Source organism: Hypomesus nipponensis, chromosome 22 (genome assembly GCF_054491055.1).
Source record: "Hypomesus nipponensis isolate SF chromosome 22, ASM5449105v1, whole genome shotgun sequence".
Classification (NCBI taxonomy): Eukaryota; Metazoa; Chordata; class Actinopteri; order Osmeriformes; family Osmeridae; genus Hypomesus; species Hypomesus nipponensis.
This window is the reverse complement of record NC_140382.1, coordinates 290,001-297,500: the sequence shown is the minus strand read 5'-3', so window position 1 is coordinate 297,500 and position 7,500 is coordinate 290,001. Positions and strand designations below refer to the sequence as shown.

The 7,500-nt window shown below is 47.1% G+C and overlaps 8 non-coding genes and 17 pseudogenes across 8 annotated transcripts; all 25 read right to left on the bottom strand.

Moving 5' to 3' along the window:
- Nucleotides 1-48: 48 nt before the first annotated feature.
- Nucleotides 49-167, bottom strand: LOC146235301 (5S ribosomal RNA). Its single transcript, XR_014741408.1, has one exon. It is a non-coding gene; the product is annotated as a 5S ribosomal RNA (ribosomal RNA).
- Nucleotides 168-337: 170 nt separating this feature from the next.
- LOC146235300 (5S ribosomal RNA) lies at nt 338-456 on the bottom strand (annotated as a pseudogene).
- Nucleotides 457-919: 463 nt separating this feature from the next.
- On the bottom strand, nt 920-1,038 carry LOC146235299 (5S ribosomal RNA; annotated as a pseudogene).
- A 170-nt stretch (nt 1,039-1,208) lies between these two features.
- On the bottom strand, nt 1,209-1,327 carry LOC146235298 (5S ribosomal RNA; annotated as a pseudogene).
- A 174-nt stretch (nt 1,328-1,501) lies between these two features.
- Nucleotides 1,502-1,620, bottom strand: LOC146235297 (5S ribosomal RNA; annotated as a pseudogene).
- A 176-nt stretch (nt 1,621-1,796) lies between these two features.
- Nucleotides 1,797-1,915, bottom strand: LOC146235296 (5S ribosomal RNA; annotated as a pseudogene).
- Nucleotides 1,916-2,101: 186 nt separating this feature from the next.
- Nucleotides 2,102-2,220, bottom strand: LOC146235295 (5S ribosomal RNA; annotated as a pseudogene).
- A 170-nt stretch (nt 2,221-2,390) lies between these two features.
- On the bottom strand, nt 2,391-2,509 carry LOC146235294 (5S ribosomal RNA; annotated as a pseudogene).
- Nucleotides 2,510-2,689: 180 nt separating this feature from the next.
- LOC146235293 (5S ribosomal RNA) lies at nt 2,690-2,808 on the bottom strand (annotated as a pseudogene).
- Nucleotides 2,809-2,980: 172 nt separating this feature from the next.
- Nucleotides 2,981-3,099, bottom strand: LOC146235292 (5S ribosomal RNA). Its single transcript, XR_014741480.1, has one exon. It is a non-coding gene; the product is annotated as a 5S ribosomal RNA (ribosomal RNA).
- A 168-nt stretch (nt 3,100-3,267) lies between these two features.
- Nucleotides 3,268-3,386, bottom strand: LOC146235291 (5S ribosomal RNA; annotated as a pseudogene).
- A 172-nt stretch (nt 3,387-3,558) lies between these two features.
- On the bottom strand, nt 3,559-3,677 carry LOC146235290 (5S ribosomal RNA; annotated as a pseudogene).
- Nucleotides 3,678-3,855: 178 nt separating this feature from the next.
- Nucleotides 3,856-3,974, bottom strand: LOC146235289 (5S ribosomal RNA). Its single transcript, XR_014741406.1, has one exon. It is a non-coding gene; the product is annotated as a 5S ribosomal RNA (ribosomal RNA).
- Nucleotides 3,975-4,156: 182 nt separating this feature from the next.
- On the bottom strand, nt 4,157-4,275 carry LOC146235288 (5S ribosomal RNA). The gene has a single exon (XR_014741405.1). It is a non-coding gene; the product is annotated as a 5S ribosomal RNA (ribosomal RNA).
- A 176-nt stretch (nt 4,276-4,451) lies between these two features.
- On the bottom strand, nt 4,452-4,570 carry LOC146235287 (5S ribosomal RNA; annotated as a pseudogene).
- A 172-nt stretch (nt 4,571-4,742) lies between these two features.
- Nucleotides 4,743-4,861, bottom strand: LOC146235286 (5S ribosomal RNA; annotated as a pseudogene).
- A 170-nt stretch (nt 4,862-5,031) lies between these two features.
- Nucleotides 5,032-5,150, bottom strand: LOC146235285 (5S ribosomal RNA). The gene has a single exon (XR_014741383.1). It is a non-coding gene; the product is annotated as a 5S ribosomal RNA (ribosomal RNA).
- Nucleotides 5,151-5,320: 170 nt separating this feature from the next.
- On the bottom strand, nt 5,321-5,439 carry LOC146235284 (5S ribosomal RNA; annotated as a pseudogene).
- Nucleotides 5,440-5,619: 180 nt separating this feature from the next.
- On the bottom strand, nt 5,620-5,738 carry LOC146235283 (5S ribosomal RNA; annotated as a pseudogene).
- A 172-nt stretch (nt 5,739-5,910) lies between these two features.
- LOC146235282 (5S ribosomal RNA) lies at nt 5,911-6,029 on the bottom strand (annotated as a pseudogene).
- Nucleotides 6,030-6,201: 172 nt separating this feature from the next.
- Nucleotides 6,202-6,320, bottom strand: LOC146235281 (5S ribosomal RNA). Its single transcript, XR_014741479.1, has one exon. It is a non-coding gene; the product is annotated as a 5S ribosomal RNA (ribosomal RNA).
- Nucleotides 6,321-6,488: 168 nt separating this feature from the next.
- LOC146235280 (5S ribosomal RNA) lies at nt 6,489-6,607 on the bottom strand (annotated as a pseudogene).
- A 172-nt stretch (nt 6,608-6,779) lies between these two features.
- LOC146235279 (5S ribosomal RNA) lies at nt 6,780-6,898 on the bottom strand (annotated as a pseudogene).
- Nucleotides 6,899-7,076: 178 nt separating this feature from the next.
- LOC146235278 (5S ribosomal RNA) lies at nt 7,077-7,195 on the bottom strand. The gene has a single exon (XR_014741404.1). It is a non-coding gene; the product is annotated as a 5S ribosomal RNA (ribosomal RNA).
- A 182-nt stretch (nt 7,196-7,377) lies between these two features.
- On the bottom strand, nt 7,378-7,496 carry LOC146235277 (5S ribosomal RNA). Its single transcript, XR_014741403.1, has one exon. It is a non-coding gene; the product is annotated as a 5S ribosomal RNA (ribosomal RNA).
- Between the last annotated feature and the right edge of the window lie 4 nt (nt 7,497-7,500).

Genomic DNA, 7,500 nt, shown 5'->3' with positions numbered 1-7,500 from the left:
TACTTGTGCATATTGCAAGATTTCAGTTTATAAGTGAATGAGCAAAAGAGCATACAGCACCTGGTATTCCCAGGCGGTCTCCCATCCAAGTACTAACCAGGCCCGACCCTGCTTAGCTTCCGAGATCAGACGAGATCGGGCGTTGCCAGGCTGGTTTGGCCGTACGAAATAAGTTGACAACCATAGGCTACTTATCCATATACAGATTTGGCATTTGACAATGCAAGGTGGTCTCTCTCTCTCTCTCGTGTCAAAATGAAAACAGCTTCCAGCCCCTTTCATGAAGGACTACTTGTGCATATTGCAAAATTTCAGTTTCTAAATGAATGAGCAAAAGAGCATACAGCACCTGGTATTCCCAGGCGGTCTCCCATCCAAGTACTAACCAGGCCCGACCCTGCTTAGCTTCCGAGATGAGACGAGATCGGGCGTTGCCAGGCTGGTGTGGCCGTACGAAATAAGTTGACAACCATAGGCTACTTATCCATATACAGATTTGGCATTTGACAATGCAAGGTGGTCTCTCTCTCTCTCTCTCTCGTGTCAAAATGAAAACAGCTTCCAGCCCCTTTCATGAAGGACTACTTGTGCATATTGCAAGATTTCAGTTTATAAGTGAATGAGCAAAAGAGCATACAGCACCTGGTATTCCTAGGCAGTCTACCATCCAAGTACTAACCAGGCCCGACCCTGCTTAGCTTCCGAGATGAGACGAGATGGGGCTTTGCCAGGCTGGTGTGGCCGTACGAAATAAGTTGACAACCATAGGCTACTTATCCATATACAGATTTGGCAATTGACAATGCAAGGTGGTCTCTCTCTCTCTCTCGTGTCAAAATGAAAACAGATTCCAGCCCCTTTCATGAAGGACTACTTGTGCATATTGCAAAATTTCAGTTTCTAAATGAATGAGCAAAAGAGCATACAGCACCTGGTATTCCCAGGCGGTCTCCCATCCAAGTACTAACCAGGCCCGACCCTGCTTAGCTTCCGAGATGAGACGAGATCGGGCGTTGCCAGGCTGGTGTGGCCGTACGAAATAAGTTGACAACCATAGGCTACTTATCCATATACAGATTTGGCATTTGACAATGCAAGGTGGTCTCTCTCTCTCTCTCGTGTCAAAATGAAAACAGCTTCCAGCCCCTTTCATGAAGGACTACTTGTGCATATTGCAAGATTTCAGTTTATAAGTGAATGAGCAAAAGAGCATACAGCACCTGATATTCCCAGGCGGTCTCCCATCCAAGTACTAACCAGGCCCGACCCTGCTTAGCTTCCGAGATCAGACGAGATCGGCCGTTGCCAGGCTGGTTTGGCCGTACGAAATAAGTTGACAACCATAGGCTACTTATCCATATACAGATTTGGCATTTGACAATGCAAGGTGGTCTCTCTCTCTCTCTCTCTCGTGTCAAAATGAAAACAGCTTCCAGCCCCTTTCATGAAGGACTACTTGTGCATATTGCAAGATTTCAGTTTCTAAGTGAATGAGCAAAAGAGCATACAGCACCTGGTATTCCCAGGCGGTCTCCCATCCAAGTACTAACCAGGCCCGACCCTGCTTAGCTTCCGAGATCAGACAAGATCGGGCGTTGCCAGGCTGATTTGGCCGTACGAAATAAGTTGACAACCATAGGCTACTTATCCATATACAGATTTGGCATTTGACAATGCAAGGTGGTCTCTCTCTCTCTCGCTCTCTCGTGTCAAAATGAAAACAGCTTCCAGCCCCATTCATGAAGGACTACTTGTGCATGTTGCAAGATTTCAGTTTCTAAGTGAATGAGCAAAAGAGCATACAGCACCTGGTATTCCTAGGCGGTCTCCCATCCAAGTACTAACCAGGCCCGACCCTGCTTAGCTTCCGAGATGAGACGAGATGGGGCTTTGCCAGGCTGGTGTGGCCGTACGAAATAAGTTGACAACCATAGGCTACTTATCCATATACAGATTTGGCAATTGACAATGCAAGGTGGTCTCTCTCTCTCTCTCTCTCTCTCTCTCTCTCGTGTCAAAATGAAAACAGCTTCCAGCCCCATTCATGAAGGACTACTTGTGCATATTGCAAGATTTCAGTTTCTAAGTGAATGAGCAAAAGAGCATACAGCACCTGGTATTCCTAGGCGGTCTCCCAACCAAGTACTAACCAGGCCCGACCCTGCTTAACTTCCGAGATGAGACGATATGGGGCGTTGCCAGGCTGGTGTGGCCGTACAAAATAAGTTGACAACCATAGGCTACTTATCCATATACAGATTTGGCAATTGACAATGCAAGGTGGTCTCTCTCTCTCTCTCGTGTCAAAATGAAAGCAGCTTCCAGCCCCTTTCATGAAGGACTACTTGTGCATATTGCAACATTTCAGTTTCTAAGTGAATGAGCAAAAGAGCATACTGCACTTGGTATTCCCAGGCGGTCTCCCATCCAAGTACTAACCAGGCCCGACCCTGCTTAGCTTCCGAGATCAGACGAGATCGGGCGTTCCCAGGCTGGTGTGGCCGTACGAAATAAGTTGACAACCATAGGCTACTTATCCATATACAGATTTGGCATTTGACAATGCAAGGTGGTCTCTCTCTCTCTCTCTCTCTCTCTCGTGTCAAAATGAAAACAGCTTCCAGCCCCTTTCATGAAGGACTACTTGTGCATATTGCAAGATTTCAGTTTCTAAGTGAATGAGCAAAAGAGCATACAGCACCTGGTATTCCCAGGCGGTCTCCCATCCAAGTACTAACCAGGCCCGACCCTGCTTAGCTTCCGAGATCAGACGAGATCAGGCGTTGCCAGGCTGGTTTGGCCGTAAGAAATAAGATGACAACCATAGGCTACTTATCCATATACAGATTTGGTATTTGACAATGCAAGGTGGTCTCTCTCTCTCTCTCTCGTGTCAAAATGAAAACAGCTTCCAGCTCCTTTCATGAAGGACTACTTGTGCATATTGCAAGATTTCAGTTTCTAAGTGAATGAGCAAAAGAGCATACAGCACCTGGTATTCCCAGGCGGTCTCCCATCCAAGTACTAACCAGGCCCGACCCTGCTTAGCTTCCGAGATCAGACGAGATCGGGCGTTCCCAGGCTGGTGTGGCCGTACGAAATAAGTTGACAACCATAGGCTACTTATCCATATACAGATTTGGCATTTGACAATGCAAGGTGGTCTCTCTCTCTCTCTCTCTCTCGTGTCAAAATGAAAACAGCTTCCAGCCCCATTCATGAAGGACTACTTGTGCATATTGCAAGATTTCAGTTTCTAAGTGAATGAGCATACAGCACCTGGTATTCCCAGGCGGTCTCCCATCCAAATACTAACCAGGCCCGACCCTGCTTAGCTTCCGAGATCAGACGAGATTGGGCGTTGCCAGGCTGGTATGGCCGTACAAAATAAGTTGACAACCATAGGCTACTTATCCATATACAGATTTGGCATTTGACAATGCAAGGTGGTCTCTCTCTCTCTCTCTCGTGTCAAAATGAAAACAGCTTCCAGCCCCTTTCTTGAAGTACTACTTGTGCATATTGCAAGATTTCAGTTTCTAAGTGAATGAGCAAAAGAGCATACATCACTTGGTATTCCCAGGCGGTCTCCCATCCAAGTACTAACCAGGCCCGACCCTGCTTAGCTTCCGAGATGAGACGAGATCGGGCGTTCCCAGGCTGGTGTGGCCGTACGAAAAAAGTTGACAACCATAGGCTACTTATCCATATACAGATTTGGCATTTGACAATGCAAGGTGGTCTCTCTCTCTCTCTCTCTCTCTCGTGTCAAAATGAAAACAGTTTCCAGCCCCGTTCATGAAGGACTACTTGTGCATATTGGAAGATTTCAGTTTCTAAGTGAATGAGCAAAAGAGCATACAGCACCTGGTATTCCCAGGCGGTCTCCCATCCAAGTACTAACCAGGCCCGACCCTGCTTAGCTTCCGAGATCAGACGAGATCGGGCGTTGCCAGGCTGGTTTGGCCGTACGAAATAAGTTGACAACCATAGGCTACTTATCCATATACAGATTTGGCATTTGACAATGCAAGGTGGTCTCTCTCTCTCTCTCTCTCTCTCTCTCGTGTCAAAATGAAAACAGCTTCCAGCCCCTTTCATGAAGGACTACTTGTGCATATTGCAAGATTTCAGTTTCTAAGTGAATGAGCAAAAGAGCATACAGCACCTGGTATTCCCAGGCGGTCTCCCATCCAAGTACTAACCAGGCCCGACCCTGCTTAGCTTCCGAGATCAGACGAGATCGGGCGTTGCCAGGCTGGTTTGGCCGTACGAAATAAGTTGACAACCATAGGCTACTTATCCATATACAGATTTGGCATTTGACAATGCAAGGTGGTCTCTCTCTCTCTCGCTCTCTCGTGTCAAAATGAAAACAGCTTCCAGCCCCATTCATGAAGGACTACTTGTGCATGTTGCAAGATTTCAGTTTCTAAGTGAATGAGCAAAAGAGCATACAGCACCTGGTATTCCTAGGCGGTCTCCCATCCAAGTACTAACCAGGCCCGACCCTGCTTAGCTTCCGAGATGAGACGAGATGGGGCTTTGCCAGGCTGGTGTGGCCGTACGAAATAAGTTGACAACCATAGGCTACTTATCCATATACAGATTTGGCAATTGACAATGCAAGGTGGTCTCTCTCTCTCTCTCTCGTGTCAAAATGAAAACAGCTTCCAGCCCCATTCATGAAGGACTACTTGTGCATATTGCAAGATTTCAGTTTCTAAGTGAATGAGCAAAAGAGCATACAGCACCTGGTATTCCTAGGCGGTCTCCCAACCAAGTACTAACCAGGCCCGACCCTGCTTAACTTCCGAGATGAGACGATATGGGGCGTTGCCAGGCTGGTGTGGCCGTACAAAATAAGTTGACAACCATAGGCTACTTATCCATATACAGATTTGGCAATTGACAATGCAAGGTCGTCTCTCTCTCTCTCTCGTGTCAAAATGAAAACAGTTTCCAGCCCCTTTCATGAAGGACTACTTGTGCATATTGAGAGATTTCAGTTTCTAAGTGAATGAGCAAAAGAGCATACAGCACCTGGTATTCCCAGGCGGTCTCCCATCCAAGTACTAACCAGGCCCGACCCTGCTTAGCTTCCGAGATCAGACGAGATCGGGCGTTGCCAGGCTGGTGTGGCCGTACGAAATAAGTTGACAACCATAGGCTACTTATCCATATACAGATTTGGCAATTGACAATGCAAGGTGGTCTCTCTCTCTCTCTCGTGTCAAAATGAAAGCAGCTTCCAGCCCCTTTCATGAAGGACTACTTGTGCATATTGCAACATTTCAGTTTCTAAGTGAATGAGCAAAAGAGCATACTGCACTTGGTATTCCCAGGCGGTCTCCCATCCAAGTACTAACCAGGCCCGACCCTGCTTAGCTTCCGAGATCAGACGAGATCGGGCGTTCCCAGGCTGGTGTGGCCGTACGAAATAAGTTGACAACCATAGGCTACTTATCCATATACAGATTTGGCATTTGACAATGCAAGGTGGTCTCTCTCTCTCTCTCTCTCTCTCTCGTGTCAAAATGAAAACAGCTTCCAGCCCCTTTCATGAAGGACTACTTGTGCATATTGCAAGATTTCAGTTTCTAAGTGAATGAGCAAAAGAGCATACAGCACCTGGTATTCCCAGGCGGTCTCCCATCCAAGTACTAACCAGGCCCGACCCTGCTTAGCTTCCGAGATCAGACGAGATCAGGCGTTGCCAGGCTGGTTTGGCCGTACGAAATAAGTTGACAACCATAGGCTACTTATCCATATACAGATTTGGTATTTGACAATGCAAGGTGGTCTCTCTCTCTCTCTCTCGTGTCAAAATGAAAACAGCTTCCAGCTCCTTTCATGAAGGACTACTTGTGCATATTGCAAGATTTCAGTTTCTAAGTGAATGAGCAAAAGAGCATACAGCACCTGGTATTCCCAGGCGGTCTCCCATCCAAGTACTAACCAGGCCCGACCCTGCTTAGCTTCCGAGATCAGACGAGATCAGGCGTTGCCAGGCTGGTTTGGCCGTACGAAATAAGATGACAACCATAGGCTACTTATCCATATACAGATTTGGTATTTGACAATGCAAGGTGGTCTCTCTCTCTCTCTCTCGTGTCAAAATGAAAACAGCTTCCAGCTCCTTTCATGAAGGACTACTTGTGCATATTGCAAGATTTCAGTTTCTAAGTGAATGAGCAAAAGAGCATACAGCACCTGGTATTCCCAGGCGGTCTCCCATCCAAGTACTAACCAGGCCCGACCCTGCTTAGCTTCCGAGATCAGACGAGATCGGGCGTTCCCAGGCTGGTGTGGCCGTACGAAATAAGTTGACAACCATAGGCTACTTATCCATATACAGATTTGGCATTTGACAATGCAAGGTGGTCTCTCTCTCTCTCTCTCTCTCGTGTCAAAATGAAAACAGCTTCCAGCCCCATTCATGAAGGACTACTTGTGCATATTGCAAGATTTCAGTTTCTAAGTGAATGAGCATACAGCACCTGGTATTCCCAGGCGGTCTCCCATCCAAATACTAACCAGGCCCGACCCTGCTTAGCTTCCGAGATCAGACGAGATTGGGCGTTGCCAGGCTGGTATGGCCGTACAAAATAAGTTGACAACCATAGGCTACTTATCCATATACAGATTTGGCATTTGACAATGCAAGGTGGTCTCTCTCTCTCTCTCTCGTGTCAAAATGAAAACAGCTTCCAGCCCCTTTCTTGAAGTACTACTTGTGCATATTGCAAGATTTCAGTTTCTAAGTGAATGAGCAAAAGAGCATACATCACTTGGTATTCCCAGGCGGTCTCCCATCCAAGTACTAACCAGGCCCGACCCTGCTTAGCTTCCGAGATGAGACGAGATCGGGCGTTCCCAGGCTGGTGTGGCCGTACGAAAAAAGTTGACAACCATAGGCTACTTATCCATATACAGATTTGGCATTTGACAATGCAAGGTGGTCTCTCTCTCTCTCTCTCTCTCTCGTGTCAAAATGAAAACAGTTTCCAGCCCCGTTCATGAAGGACTACTTGTGCATATTGGAAGATTTCAGTTTCTAAGTGAATGAGCAAAAGAGCATACAGCACCTGGTATTCCCAGGCGGTCTCCCATCCAAGTACTAACCAGGCCCGACCCTGCTTAGCTTCCGAGATCAGACGAGATCGGGCGTTGCCAGGCTGGTTTGGCCGTACGAAATAAGTTGACAACCATAGGCTACTTATCCATATACAGATTTGGCATTTGACAATGCAAGGTGGTCTCTCTCTCTCTCTCTCTCTCTCTCTCGTGTCAAAATGAAAACAGCTTCCAGCCCCTTTCATGAAGGACTACTTGTGCATATTGCAAGATTTCAGTTTCTAAGTGAATGAGCAAAAGAGCATACAGCACCTGGTATTCCCAGGCGGTCTCCCATCCAAGTACTAACCAGGCCCGACCCTGCTTAGCTTCCGAGATCAGACGAGATCGGGCGTTGCCAGGCTGGTTTGGCCGTACGAAATA